Genomic DNA, 16,326 nt, shown 5'->3' on the forward strand with positions numbered 1-16,326 from the left:
TCAGATCGACCTCCCGTGTATCGACCCTGCCTGATTCCCGGATTCTGTCGACTCGCCTGCTCCTTGAGATTTGCCTGCCTGATCGTCCTGATTGCCTGGTTTATGACCTTTGCCTGATCCCCGGAACTGTCTCTGTGCCTGCCCCTACCTTGCTTTGTCTGCTTATCTGGACTGACTCCCTGGCAACTGGAAATAATGCTCTGTTTTAGAATCCCACTCGTGCATTTGGGTTCTTACCTGCCTTGGCCCGTGACAGACATGTTATTTAACTGACTAGCGTCACGTAACTGAAATTCATTTTTTAAATGACCGAACAGAAATGTATTCCACAATATTTATCTAAAGACAAGTGACAAAGGTGGAGCTCGGTCTATTGAAACTGATGCAGGCCCTCTTCTGGGATCTCCGGGATCCGGGATTTACGGCATCCGGCACAGAGTAAACCAAGGATGTCAGCCTTTAATGCCGTCTTTGAGAAGCCAGTCCTGTGTGTCTTAGCAAAAGAGCAAAGTTTGCTCTCATTCGGCTATGCCTTTGTTACTTGATATTTTGTAGCCCTGGGTAAATCTAGCTGGGTGTGATTGCATATTGTTAGCATACTGTCAAAACAGGTCACGCTTTGCAGGGTGCGGTGGCGTTGCTCTCTCCACTTCAACTGAAAATATGGGTGAGTTTGATACATATATATTTATTGTGTTGAAATCTGAAAATGTCAGACATTTTTGTGATTAGTTGTATATGATTTGCAGTAATAAAGCAATCCGTTTTTGAGCTTGCATATTGAGTCATGCCTAGAAATAGATCATAAATTAAAGAATCATTATAAACATGACCTTAATATTTAAGCATGGAAAAATGACGAAACTCGGTTACATTAGTTCCAGGGTGTAGGGCATTTCCATATTAGATGGGATTCCACAACGTAATTACATGCCGACAGAACAACAGGAAGGCACAACAGTTAGTATTGTTATGACTGATTTCCATTGAACGTCACACAACACAGATAAACATGGGCTTAGATTGGTCGGGGCAAAGCCCCGCCTTCAGGGGATGGAATGACGTCTTGATGAAGCAGGAAGAATCTTCATTCCAACGTGGTGCGGGCACGAGAGCTGCGTTGGAATCTCAGCTCTGATATCTGAACTAACTGTACTGCTCTGTTATATAAATGTCTTAATCTTAACCCACATTCTCCTCATTGACTACGCACTCACGATGGAGAACAAGAACCGGAAGAGGGGTTAGAAATCCCTACAGGGGGCAATAACTTCCCGTCATATGATGATGAATTGTTGTTTTGAAAGGGAGGATCTGTTGAATGGACTCAGACATGTGTCAACACATTCTGCATTTTTCTCTTGTTCTGTTTTGGAGGTTATTTCTGGGTCGTTATGCTGGATGTTTGACTGCATGCTTTCCATAGATGGAGGACTGCTTTCTCATGTACTCTGCAAATCATAGTTTTTACCAACTTCACAAGACTAACCTTACATACAATTAAAATCAAACTGTCCCTCAACCATGCATTAAAGTAATAAATAAAATGTATCATTGAATGAAATAAAATCCTAATACAAATTTACTACATTTACTTATAACTCACCAACATTGATTGTTGCAAGAATAAGTAGTACGTATATTGGCTGAACCCTATCCCAGATGTTGAGTGACAGGCAGGGTGCAAACGGGATATCCAGCAGCCAACTCATAAGAAGACAAACAGACTGAGCATTCATACTTATTGGCACACTACTCATTCAATGATTAGATAAACTATTAATCTCTCAGGGGGGGGTACTGTGACAGCTTCTCCAGAGAAATTGAGATAGCACACCGTACCAAAGATTTAGGCATCAATATCATTTTAAATAGAATATATAAACAGACATATAAATGTATGATGTAATTATATATATATATGAGAAAGTTCCTGCACGGAGGGTTTCACCCTGTCCAGCATCCTGAGGCTGTACACGAAACGGAGGCTGAGATCTAGTGAGCATCAAGGACACTATCCGGGAGGAAACTACATCCCTCCAAGAGCACATCAAGAAAGTGGCTCCCAGGGACAACCTGCTAAGTGAATGTCTTAGGCCAGTGGTCCCCAACCACGAGGCCGCGGACCCGGTACCGGTCCATGGCACATTTGTTACCGGGCCGCACAGGAAGAATAACTCATTTTTACAATTTCCGTTGTATCGATTATTAGCGTCTAAAAGGTGTTTGATTTTGAAAAACGACCAGATTTTCTCCAAAGTAACAATCGCCTGTCAATTTTCTTGGTAGCGAAAATTAACAAAAAACAAGTGTCTTTGGAGAGCTTCTTTGCTAAGAGGAAATGTCCAACTGAGGAGGAAGAGGAGGAGCCGACAACCTCCAAGAAAAGAAACTTCTTTTAACAGACAAACCAGGAGTGAGACTTAAAACACGGGTTTATTTGCAGCTGACTGGCTTCGTTAACGAAGCAACTAAGGGTTCGAAACTGCTTCGGGTGACAACCAAATGAAGCTCTTTGAGAGAAGGCCAAGAGTTTGCAAAGCAGCAATCAAGAGTCGCTATTTTGAGGAATCTAAAATTTTCCTGGAGCATGAAACAAACAAATTGTGTGCCTTGTGCTTTCTGACATAGCCTTACTCACCTGGTTCAGACATGAGGCTCAGCTGAAGAAGATGGTCACGGTGATTGTATTCATTGCATTGTTCCTGGATAACATGCTGCTCCCGGTGGTTGGTAAGTTCAGACAGAAAGTCTATTGTCCAACACTTTGTCTTACCACTTAATCAACCAGAGGTGGAATGTACCATCTCAATGTACTGAATTCAGAGGGAACTGTTCGACACTTTACGCCACCAAATCTTTCTGGCAGCTTTGTTTTGCCTGTTAAGATATATCATGAAATGAGGTCATGAAGATTAGAGATTGTCACAGAATAAGTGATAACCTATTACACCAATCAAGACAGCAGTTTACATTAGTAAAATGTTTGAATACTGTATGTCAATGTTCAGGGATGATAAAACAAAACTATGTATGCATAATAGTTCAATTCTAAATAGCATTATGGCTTTGTATGAATACAGTTCTTGCTCTTGATTTAAGTTAGATCATAACCTTATATTTGTGCATCTAGCCAAATAGACCCAGTAAAGTCCCGAACCCCACTTGAAAATAACTACAGTCTGAATTTAGAAATAAATATGAAATCGATTGTATATATATTGATTATTGATGACACAATTACCTTGTTGATCTTTGTCTATTTCAACTTAAAAGTGAATATTTTTGGCATTATGCGAAATGAATCAAACATGAAGATGTTGTGTTCTTTCCTATGTGGTCAGTGCCAATTCTTTCCAGTTACCTGTACAGTCAATAGCAGACTGCCACCACCACTTCAGGGAACAGCACTGACTCTTCGGTTGGGCCTCCTGCCATCCAATCAGTCAGCAACAAATCTGGGATCTTGGGCTCCACATTTGCACCTCCGAGTGATCCCACCATGTAAAAGATAACCCTGAGTTCAAATTGCTCAGAAGCCAGTTCTCTGCTCGACAGAGTGAACATAAAAGTCGGACTTCTGTTGGCCTCCAAGTCCACCATACAGCTCGTTGTTCACCCCTTCATTGGGCCACTTGCTGACAGCTGATTTTGAAATGTTAGCTTTGGCATGCATTGATCTTAAAAACACAGGGCTTGATTTTGTGTGTTTTGCACAGGATTGGATACCACATTCCAATGTGTGCTGGTTTTTGCATTACCATCCTTGCAACCACATGTAAGTATCATTGTGTTATTCAGACATTATCTGAGCATGAATAATTCAGTTCCATAATTGAATTAGTTCAGATTCTGACATTGGGCCAAGGAATAAATGGCTGAGATGAGATGGTTGGCTTTTGCCACCATGCAGTGTAACATCTTGAAATAATTAGATCCATTCCTGTTATGTTATTGTTTAAAGCAAAACTTTATTGCTCCGTAGCCAAATTGTTTACATTTATAGATGTTTTTGTTATAACTACATGTCTACCGAACTTCTTCCGGTATTCGGAGAGGGCGGACACATTTCTCTCTGCTCCTGACCCCCATCTGCCTGCTGCGCCGCTATCTCTGTCCTGTCTTGTCCTTTGCTGAAGGCTACACAAGGGCCTGGGACAAGTGGAGGGTTACCTGTCTCTTGGTCCTATCTGTGGAAGGCATAGGATATATTTGGTGCACCACGCAGCTGGCCCTATCCGTCTCTTTCCCAAGGACAGGTCGCAGTGTTCTGTGGTTCTTATCAAACTCTACACACAAGAACTGACGCACAGCCCCCCCCCCCCCCCCGACTCGTCTGTCCTCACCGACTTTGTTTTGGGACTGCACAAAACTTCCCCAGCTTCCCAGGAATGGCCAGCATTCTTATCGTCATGAAAAAAATCCCTGCATGTTCCTAGTGCAGCATTGTCTTCCTATCTGTGTGTTTAATGTGTAATAACTGTGTTTGTAATAGCAACTTCGCTTTCTGTATCTTCCTGAAGATGCATAGCAGCCTATTAGTGCACATGTGCCTGAATTTCTCTCACTAGATCAATAAACTATTCTGATTTTGATGAGTTAAACCCAAAATTACTGAAACTAAAGCGCCATGTTTTGTTTTGTTTTCTTGTAAGTGTTTGCCTTTTCATCTAGCCACAGCTTGATGCTGCTTGCCCGATCAGTGCAAGGTGTTGGTGGGTCCTGCTTGTCTGTGGCAGGTGAGTTGCACTTACTTTTTAAATTCTTCACAATATTTAGTTGAAATTCACAAAATAGATAACAGTCAAATAGCTCGAAACCTGCAAGGCTGCTCACTTTCCATGTTATACCATTGTATCTCATCCCATGATTGCTTGATGATAATATGGTAAAAAAATAAAATTATAATCACTAAAGAAAACACTAAGAGAAGTCTAATTCTATTTTCCTTCAGGATTTTGAACAGTAACATTGAAGATACATGAAATTTGATAAATTAGTTGTCTTAAAATGTTGATTTTTTTCATGAACCCTCAAATTTTAACATTCTACATTATCAGATCTGGAATATCACTTGGATCAAAAATAGACTCACATTTCTTTTGTCACTTGGGTTCATGAATTGTGGACACCGCAAATGTTGATTGAAAAGGGGAACCCTTTAAAAAATCTGGATCATTTTCTCCTTATAGATAGGATTAATTATTTATGTAAATGATTAATTATTTATGTAAAGCAAGAGGTACAATTCTTTAAAAGAAATAAATAAATTCAAATCTCAATCATCTCAATCATTTATCTGTGGTGCACATGAAAGCTATTCAAAAATAGAAAAGTTGCAGTTCTGAAGATGTTTCTTCAATGTTTTACTTTTTTAGCCCATATCGACAACCCCATGTCTTGAATGGATTGTAATTGGATCCAGAATGATGTCATCCACAGCCACATTTTAGTGCCTGTTTCTGATCATTTTGATCACTGTACATGCTGATTGATAACATCTACTATTTTATTACCAATCTCTCTTGTCCTGAAGCGGGGGCTCCATTTGGCAGGCTGATGTATGCGTTTATGGGGAAGATGGCTCCTTTTCTGCCTCTAGCTGTTCATTGCTTTGTTGGGTGGAGGCATTGTGGCATTTTCCACATAAGATTATCCATGTAATAATCCTCAAAAACATCAGCATGCAAAACTTTGTAATGTTGTTTATGCATCAAACTCTCTGGTGCCACTGTCAATAAACAGGTTTACATTTCCTTATATTTCAGCCTTCACAAATACATCTAAAGTTGAAGTATTTTTAGGTCTTTATTACATGGAAATAATGTGTTTTCATTTTTTTAAAAATTATCTGGTAAAAATGAACAAACAAATTATTTGACAATAATTGACAAATAATGTTGAAAGCATTTTCAATTGGAAAAATTGATGGAATCAATGATCCTGTTTTCTGTGGCAGAAATATCATTAACGTTGTGAGGGTCATGTTGCTGCACTTCGTGATTTGCCTTATTACGCACACCTGTGTCTGCCTCTCACTCCAGGACCTGCGGCGTGCGGATTGGCTGCGGTCCCCCCGGACACACCTGAGGCGGATTGAGGCAGATTACCACCAGCCATCACAAACCCTGCTCCGCCAGCGCTTCCCTGTCGGACTATTCTTTGGATCACGTCTCTCTGCCGCTCCCTGTCCCTGTGTCTCGCCTCGCCTCGCCTCGCCGACCGCAGCTGATCCGTGCGCCCAGGTCGTGCGCAGCGTTTACCTTTTGTTGTGAGCGATTTGTATTAGAGCTGGCTTTTTGGTTTTTCCTTCTCGGCTGTGTCTTTTTGTTACCCAGTTATTTTCGTTGGGCTCCAGCCGACCCGCTATCCTGTGTACAGCTCCAGGACATTGAGCTTTCTGGCGAGCCTCAGTAAAATACAAGTTCAACGTTCACCCCGTCTCCGTCCTCTGTTTCCTGGGGTCCTCTCGCTCCGGTCCGCAGCAAACATTTCACCAAAGAAAAAAATGAACTCAAAATTCTGAGTAAACTAATATTTTAATTAAAGTTAACTTTTGAAGTGATAATGAAACAAATGGTGATAACGAAACAAATGGCAAAGCATGAGCAAGGAAAGAAAGAATAATGCAATAGTAATGCATATTTTATGAAAAATAATTTGAGTAATGACAATTTGTTTTGTATTGTTTCCACAGAATCAGACTACTGCAATTCAAGGTACGTTTTCAATTTCAATTCACTTCAGTAGTTTGTATGTTTTTAAATACTGTATTCAGGAATATGTGGACTTTGGATTTAAGATCCCGGTTGCACCACAACTTGGCTTCATTATTCCTGAAGATGCTAACTATTCTTCACATGTCTGACATGGCATCTCAGGAAATAGTGGAACATTTGAATCTGATTTTTTTCCATATCGTCAAGTTCGCAGATACAGCAGTGGTGGGACGCATCCTCAGCAACGACGAGTCGGAGGACATGCAGGAGGTGGAACATCTGGTGCAGTGGTGCAGAGAAAACAACCTCTGCACCAATGTGAAGAAAACAAAGGAGATGTTTGTGGATTACAGGAAAGGAGGCTACACCCCCCCTCCCCTCTACATCGGAGGAGCGGCTGTCGAGGTGGTCCAGAGCATCAAGTACCTGGGTGTGCACATTGCCAGTGACCTGGCATGGAGGACCAACTCAGCCGCCTTAGTAAAGAAGGCCCACCAGCGCCTCTACTTTCTGAGGAGGCTGAGGCGAGCAGGTATGGGCACCCCTGTCCTGGCGTCCTTCTACAGGTGTGCGGTGGAGAGTGTCCTCCCATCATGCATCACGGTGTGGTACGGCAACTGCTCTGCTGCAGACAGGAAGGCCCTGCAGACAGGAAGGCCCTGCAGACAGGAAGGCCCTGCAGACAGGAAGGCCCTGCAGCGGGTGGTTAAATCGGCCCAAAGGACTTCGGAGAGCAGCCTACCCACCGTCAGTGACATCTACAGCAGGAGGTGCAGGAAAAAGGCAACCTGCATCATGGAGGACCCCACCCACCCTGCACATGGACTGTTTCCCCCCTCCCATCATGGACCCCACCCACCCTGCACACGGACTGTTTTCCCCCCTCCCGTCTGGGAGGACGCTTCCGCAGCATCAGGGCCAGAACCACCAGGTTCAAAAACAGTTTCTTCCCTGATGCTGTGAGAGTTATGAACAGTGGATAACTCGGAGGCCAAATTCACTGCTTCCTTGTTGGACTAATTAGGCCCGAGCACCTATCCTAGGCGTAATTAGGCCCGAGCGCCTATCCTAGGCGTAATTAGGCCCGAGCGCCTATCCTAGGCGTAAGGGGCTATTGCTTTTGCAACGCAGAAGACAAGTTGACGAGCGTAGCGAGTCAACCCTCGACAAAGTTGACGAGCGCAGCTCGTCAACCCTCGGCATCCAACTTTGCCATGCTGTTGAGGACGACCAACACACCCATGCACACACACACCGACACTCAACAGCACACACACACACCCCGACACTAAACAACACACACGCACACACACAGGCATCCACAAACACGAGTTGGTGAGTCAACCATCGGGCGACCAACACACCCACGCCCACACACACGACACTCAACAGCACACACACACTCACCCTGACACTAAACAACACACATACAGACACACACAAACATGAGTTGACGAGCGTGTGTGTGTGCCCCCACAGATGCGTAGCCCTCGTCGAGACCATTCCAAAAATGTATTTTGTGTAGAAATCGCATACTCAGAAAAAAAGTTACATTGTTTTTGCAAAAATTCTTTATTCTTTCTTTCTTTGTTCTGCTGTTTAAACGGCAATTTGACCCCCTGAACATGCTCGAAAACTCACCAAACTTTGAACCAAGCTCAGAACCGGCGAAAAATTAATTATTTTATGTGTTTTAAAATTGGGCGTGAAAAAGTGGCGCGCCAGCGCCACCTACAAAAATCAAAATGCATTGGGCCTATGGAGAGGGGTCTGACGCCAACTTTGTCAGACAGCCCCGAAATCCGGTACAGACATGCGTCATGTCAGGGCATAAAAAAAACATATTATGGCCACGCCCCCAGACACACAGGAAGGCGGCCATATTGGATTGAAATTTAAAAACTGCTGAGTCAGCATTAATGCTGACTCAGCATTTGAACGAACTCCTCCTCGGAGGTTTCACCAAATGAGCTGAAATTCCGTGTACACCATCTAGAGACTTGGGGCATCAAAAGTTATCCAAATTATTTTTATACATTTCACGGTTTCCGTGCGGCAAAGCTCCAAACTTCAGGTAGAATTTTGAGCGCTTTCGTACACCAAAAATTGCTCCCGTTCGCACACACACACTCCAATCCAAACCAGATTTTAAACACTTATTGACCCTTCCTACCTGGACACTTTAAAAGTGAAATTTTGACAATCGGCCTTACAGCGCCCCCTAGAGAATGATAACAAAATTTGAATGGGAATTAAAAAATATAGTTTGCCAGAAATTATTGAAACTTACCAGAAGATTTCCTCATGTGGTCCCGATCAAAAAACCCAATCGTAACCATGTTGTTGTTTTTACGGTGTTACTATGGTAATGGCCAAAGTTCCCCATGTTAGTCTATGACAAACGACACGATATTATCCCATTATATTTAAAAAGACATATTACCATGGAAATGTCCCAAATTTGCCACATGCAATCTAAGCCGCATGCCGGTCGGAAAACTCAATCGTAACCATGTTGTTCTTTTGACGGTGTTGCCGTGGCAATGGCCGGCATTTCCCATGTTAATCAAATGAGTGCGACACAAAACAATCACCAATCTTATGAACATGGCATATTAGCATGGAAATGTCCCAAATTTGCCACATACATTCTCACACACATGCCGGTTGAAAAGGCAATGACACCCAGGCTGCATTTGTTACACTGTTGCCATGATGATGGCAACCCCTCCTATGGGGAGGGGTCCGACGCCAACTTTGTCGGACAGCCACGAAATTCGGTAGACATGCGTCATGTCAGGGCAAAAAAAAATGTATTGTGGCCACGCCCCCAGACACACAGGAAGGCGGCCATATTGGATTGAAACTCCTGATGGCAGATGGCCATATAATCCAAATAACGATTTGACTAAACTGTGAGCTACCAATGCAGCTCAAATCTAAACACTTGCGAAGCGCTCAGGACAAAAGCGGCGTGCGTCGGCGGGTCAGCTCAACGGCCTGTCGGCCGGCGAGGGCCTACAATGCCGATTGCGGCTTTAATTAGGCCCGAGCGCCTATTCTAGGCGTAAGGGGCTATTGCTTTTGCAACGCAGAAGATGACAAGTTGACGAGCGCAGCTCGTCAACTCTCGAAAAAGTTGACGAGCGCAGCTCGTCAACCCTCGACAAAGTTGACGAGCGCAGCTCGTCAACCCTCGGCATCCAACACACTCACGCACACACACACCAACACTCAATAGCACACACACACACCGACACTAAACAACACAAATGCACACACACAGAGATCCACAAACACGAGTTGACGAGCGCAGCGAGTCAACTCGTGTTTGTAACTGTCTTCCGATGGTTGACGAGCGCAGCGAGTCAACCATCGGGCGACCAACACACCCACGCCCACACCCACGACACTCAACAGCACACACACACACACCCCGACACTAAACAACACAGACACACAGACACACACAGACACACACAAACACGAGTTGACGAGCGAAGCTCGTCAACTCGTGTTTGTGTGCCCCCACAGGCGCGTAGCCCTCGTCGAGACCATTCCAAAAACGTATTTTGTGTAGAAATCGCACACTCAGAAAAAAAGTTATATTGTTTTTGCAAAAATTCTTTATTCTTTATTTCTTCTTTATTCTTCTTCTTTGTTCTGCTGTTTAAACGGCAATTTGACCCCCTGAACATGCTCGAAAACTCACCAAACTTTGAACCAAGCTCAGAACCGGCGAAAAATTAATTATTTTATGTGTTTTAAAATTGGGCATGAAAAAGTGGCGCGCTAGCGCCACCTACAAAAATCACAATGCATTGTGCCTATGGGGGGTCCGACGCCAACTTTGTCGGACAGCCACGAAATTCGGTACACACATGCGTCAAGTCAGGGCAAAAAAAAAAAAGTATTATGGCCACGCCCCCAGACACACAGGAAGGCGGCCATATTGGATATAATTTTAAAAACTGCTGAGTCAGCGTTTGCACACACACACACACTCCAATCCAAACCAAATTTTAAACACTTATTGACCCTTCCTACCTGGACACTTTAAAAGGGAAACTTTGACAATCAGCCTTACAGCGCCCCCTAGAGAACGATAACAAAAATTGAATGGGAATTTAAAAAATTGTTTGCCAGAAATGATTGAAATTTACCAGAAAAGTCCCTCATGTGGTCCCGATCAAAAAACACAATCGTAACCATGTTGTTGTTTTTACGCTGTTGCCATGGCGATGGCAACCCCTCCTATGGGGAGGGGTCCGACGCCAACTTTGTCGGACAGCCACGAAATTCGGTACAGACATGCGTCATGTCAGTACAATTTTTTTTTTATTATGGCCACGCCCCCAGACACACAGGAAGGCGGCCATATTGGATTGAAACTCCTGATGGCAGTTGCCATATAATCCAAATAACGATTTGACTAAACTGTGAGCTACTAATGCAGCTAAAATCTAAACACTTGCGAAGCACTCAGGACAAAAGCGGCGTGCGTCGGCGAGTCAGCTCAACGGCCTGTCGGCCGGCGAGGGCCTACAACGCCGCTTGCGGCTTTAATTGTTATATTTGATGCTGCTACTGGGGATCTGTGCAATCACTAATCTGCACGAATTTGTATATATTCTGGAGAGTGTTTGCGTTGAATGAATGTGTCTGTTTTTGGTGAATGTTTGTTGTGCGCCTCGAGCTGGGACCTGAGTGCTGTTTTTCGTTCGTGCATGAGAGTGTCTGAATGACAATAAACATTCTTGATTCTTGTTAGGAAGACTGTAAGAGATGCAGAGGCACTCCGAGAGATCTTCAGGATGTATGCCCACCATGTGAGTGATTAACTTTGCTATTATCATATAGACTACATGACCCGGCCCAGATAAACGGTGGAATAATGATTGATTATTATGTTTTGGTTGTCAATCTAGGAACGTGATGTAAATCTGAGACGCAGTCTGGCTCTCCGTGCCCTCCCGCTAGCAAGTAATTTTATTGAGTTTACGATTACCGGTAGTTAATGTTAATAAGCCTCATTAAGTCAGTTAAAATTAGTTGTCAGAAATAAGACATTATAAGAAAACTAACTATTTTTAAGTTAAGGAACATTAAATATTTAAAATACAAATACATAAAGCACTTAAGTTAAAGGAAAGTATAATTTGTAATTATTACTTTACTTAAATATATTAGGACCCAAACTTAAACGTTCTTGTGTAATCTGTTTCCAAAATATTTTTGAGTAAGTTGAACTGATCAGGGTTTACAGTGAATGATGACTCTCCTGAAAGATCATTATATTCTCATAGCTTGTGGTATGTTAAATGCACCCCTATTTCCCCAAAATTTCATGATGCAAAGTCTAACCAGAATGTGATTTCTATTGAAACCCAATATTTAATTTATGGCTAAGGAGGCTGTTGGATTCTGGAGATACTACGATGGCCGGGATTTGCAAACCACATTTAAAAATCCTGAAGTTTTACAAACACAGGATATGGTGTTATTACCCAAAAGTGCACTGGACTCTGCATGGCAGGGGCATCCTCATCGCTGAGCCAAACTTGTCTGACTGCATACCAGAATGGGGCTGGATGTTACAGCCCTTTTTACCTTGATAAATGTGGGTAGGGATTACAGACATTACAGGGCTGGATAAAAGGGGCCATTGGGGTCATCAGGTGGGCACCCTCCATCATAGGTGTTTCACTGAACAGGCCCACGACACCTCAAGAGGGTTCAGCAGCAACACCTGGCGTCCCGGGTGTGCCCCCCTCTGCCTTAACCCCTTCTATACCCCCTGATATTGTCTCTGTCATTTTGGAGCCCAGATGTTGTCTCTCCTCCTGATCCAGAGCCACTGGCTTGCTCGTTCAGCAGCACTGGACAGGGCTTTGATGATTTGCCGTTGGGCCTGGCCCCGGATTCCCATGCCCCTGAGGAGACTAGTAGCAGTCCTGCCCACAAAGCCTCTGCAGCCCACTTCTACAGGGAGGACTGTGGTCTTCCAGCCCCGTTGTTCAGCATCCGCTGCCAGCTCAGCATACCGAAGCTTCTTCCGCTCAAAGGCCTCGCCTATATTATCCTCCCATGGCACTGTGAGCTCTATGATGTAAACACTTCGAATTGAGGTAGACCACAACACAAGATCTGGCCTGAGGTTGGTTGTGGCAATCTCCACTGGAAAGCAGTCTCTGCTCCAGATCAACAAGGAGCCTCCAGTCCCGTGCTGCTCCCATCTGTCCTACCTCTGATTTTGGAATACATCTCTTTTGTTGTTTTTCCCCTTCACGGACAAAATGTCCTAATGATGTAAGAGGGGAGGAAAGGGGGGCAGGGCATTGACGACCATTCTTCTATTCTCCAGTGCAGCTGCCAGACACTTCAGGACTTGATTGTGCCTCCAGGTGTAACGGCCTTGTGTAAGGCTTGTCTTGCAGCCAACTAGAATGTGCTTCAAGTTTGCTGGAGATGGACAGAGGGGGCATGTAGGATCTTCTCCGTACCATTGGTTGAGGTTCTGTGGTGATGGTAGCACATCATATGTCGCTCGCAGGATGAAGCTGGTTCGATAAGCTTCCATGTCCCACATCTCTCTCCAAGAGAGCTTGCGCTTCTCAACATCTTCCCAACGCATCCATTGACCTTGCTTTCCTTGTGAGACAGCCTTTGCACACCTTGCAGCCTGCTCCTCTCGGCGAACCTCCTCGACCACCAGCCCACGTCGCTGAGCTGGAGATGCCTTGCACCTCCATGGTTTACTCTCCTCTAGGCCAATGCCTCCTCTTCCCATTTGCACGTGGCTGACAATATCCCGGTGCTTAAGGGCTGATTTAGCCTGGTGTATAGCTACAGTTGGAGTCCACTTCCTCCCAGTTGCAATTGCAGGAGCGGTTTGAGCTACACAGGGGTCTCGAGAATCTGTCAGCATCATCTCCAGCCTGACTTTGCTGCTCTTGTATTCCTCTGTGAGGCTACATAGAGGAAGCTCCAGGATGCCTTTACCATACAGTGCTATGTTGGTAAGGCACCTGGGAAGCCCAAGCCATTTCCTGGCAAAAGAGCTGATGACCCTCTCCAGCTTCTCAACCTTCGAGCACGGTACCTCATAAATGGTCAGAGGCCACATCAGCCGGGGTATGAGACCAAACCGAAGACACCAAAGCTTCAGCCTGCCAGGGAGCATGGTCCTGTCAATGCTCTGAAGAATTTGCACTTCAGAAAACAATCTTACAAAAAGGGAACGTCCCAAATCTGGGGTTGACCCTGAAGTGAGCGGACCAAATACGAGTTATTGATGTTTTTAATAATACATGGATCTTAAGTCTGGATCTCATGCCTCATGTCTTGGTTGTTGTCCTGATGTCTCACTCTGGTTGTCTTCGGTGCTTCATTGTCTCCTGCTTTCTTTTTTGATCTGGATAAAACCCTTGCTCCACATTGACCCAGATTTTGTGATTATGTGTCCCGACCTGATTCGATTTTTTAGCCGTTTCATGTTACCCTTTAACCCTTTAGTGTCTTTGTTCTAAATTCTACCATGATTTAAAGGCTTTTTCCTGACTTTTGGTCCATGTGGGACTTTTGGATCTTCACTCAGTTTTCCTGCAGGTTCAGCCGCCTGCTCGGACTTCCTTCCCAGGTTATATAAACCTTGCCTGCTTCATCATTCATGCCTTATTGACGTCTTCTGATCCAACTTCTACCTGGAACCTTGAACGTAATTTAAATTAGCCATACATTTCTGACAATAAAACGCCTTCTGGGCATTGAAACTGTGGCATGCCAAAGGGGAGACATATGAAGAATGGCAGACATTAACATAATTTTGCTGCATGGTTGAATGGCATCATGATTTTGAAAAGATTGAATAAAAGAACAATTAGAATTACTCTGCTTTCCAACCTTAGTCACTCTGTTTCCAAAAAGGCGTCCAGACCGGGCAGTTTACGCGGCCGACGGCACCTCCGGCTTGACCCCCAGATTAGTTTTTTTCGGGGGGGGGGGGGGCAAAGATCGGGGGCAACCCCCCCGGCGTCAATCCCTGGAGGTCGCCCCCCCCCCCCCCGGACGGTGGGCCCCCTCCAAATATATGGGGTTAATGGTCATTTACGGCTCTCAGCCACCAGGGGGAGCAAGCGAGGGGGGGTCACCTCTAACGAAAGGGTCCGCAGTTTGTCAACTTACCTCGTATGTGCCAAATCAATGGCTTTTGATGGAGGGGTCATTTGGGGGGGTCCAAGGCATCATAAAGGTATATCCATCTGTTTCACAACATTGGTTGTTGCTACAATAGAGGCAGCACTTCCTGTCTGGATGATGAAGACCACGTGTTCCAGCAACTGGCAGTTAGGTAATTATGTTTATCGTATCTCACAGTCCATTTTTACAGTCCCCTGCTTTTACAGTCCCTTTGTCTGAACAAAGGGCCGCTCTCCGCGTCCGTGTCTTTCTATGTCCATGAGTCCGTCCCCCTCAAGGTGGGGGTCCCGCCCCAGACAATCTAAGCCCATGTTTATCTGTGTTGTGTGACATCACTGTTGTGATGCGTTCAATTCAAATCAGTCATTACAATAACAAACTAAGGAAAATATGCTGTCTAAATTGACACCAAATTGTCCTCCCTCACTCCGTCCGTGTATTTTCTACCTTGTCTACTTCTTTAACTATTATGTTCTACCTCATATACACAACTTCTCAGGAAGTATTGTATTGACAACCTGTATACAAAGTAATTACTAATTAATTATAAGTATCAGACTCTAAAGTTTTGCACAGAACCATATGAACAAATATCAACATGTTGTCCATTTCTTAAGGAAAAAATGGCAAGTTGTATATTTCAAACTTTTGATATTTTATATTGCATTTTTTTAATGGATTTTCAGTTTGGATTTTCCAAGAGCATTCTTCAGGTCATTGTTCTGAATGCATTTGTTGGCTTTTCGGTTGGTAAGTCATTTCTAATTGAAATTAATTGCATATTGGTTTAAAGCATTAAGAATCATTTGAATTCTCCCAGGAACAGTTGATTCTTTGATAATGCCTGGTTGACCTGAAATATCTGCCAGTGTATGGTACAGTTTATGCTATTGCTGATGTTGCAATTTGCATTGGATTCTGTGTAGGTGAGTGTTCATCGTTAACTTGGAACGACAACTCTGGTGTGTGGGCAAGATAACTACTATTTGTAATTCTACTATAGTATCTAGTATCATGGGGAAAATGTATTCCTTTAGATTGTAATAGGATTCAAATATTTGTTGCTGTGCTTTGTGAAACACAACTGCTACTTCTGCAGAATCCATCTTCTTTTTTTTACGATAATGCCACATGCATAGCTTCTGAGGATTGCAAGGCTTAAAAGTTTACAAATGAGTTATTCACATGTGTTTTTAACATCCCCAAGATATTCACCTTCCCTGACAATGTCCTGCCCCATAATAGAACACTGAGTGCAGAACAAAATGAAAGAAGCATACTGCCCAGATAGCATCGACAAAAGAGCCCAAAGTTGGACTATTGAATGACCGATGCTTTATAGCTGAAAATGGGAAATGGCCATAGTGTCACACCTTGAGGCAGGCCTGCTTCATTCCCTCACTTTCTC

General features: G+C 43.9%; 1 pseudogene; it reads left to right on the forward strand.

Annotated features, from left to right (window-relative positions):
- The first annotated feature begins 2,618 nt into the window (after nucleotides 1–2,618).
- LOC137905649 (synaptic vesicular amine transporter-like) lies at nucleotides 2,619–4,783 on the forward strand (annotated as a pseudogene).
- Nucleotides 4,784–16,326: the final 11,543 nt, after the last annotated feature.

Source organism: Brachionichthys hirsutus, chromosome 16 (assembly GCF_040956055.1).
Source record: "Brachionichthys hirsutus isolate HB-005 chromosome 16, CSIRO-AGI_Bhir_v1, whole genome shotgun sequence".
In the NCBI taxonomy this organism is placed as follows: domain Eukaryota; kingdom Metazoa; phylum Chordata; class Actinopteri; order Lophiiformes; family Brachionichthyidae; genus Brachionichthys; species Brachionichthys hirsutus.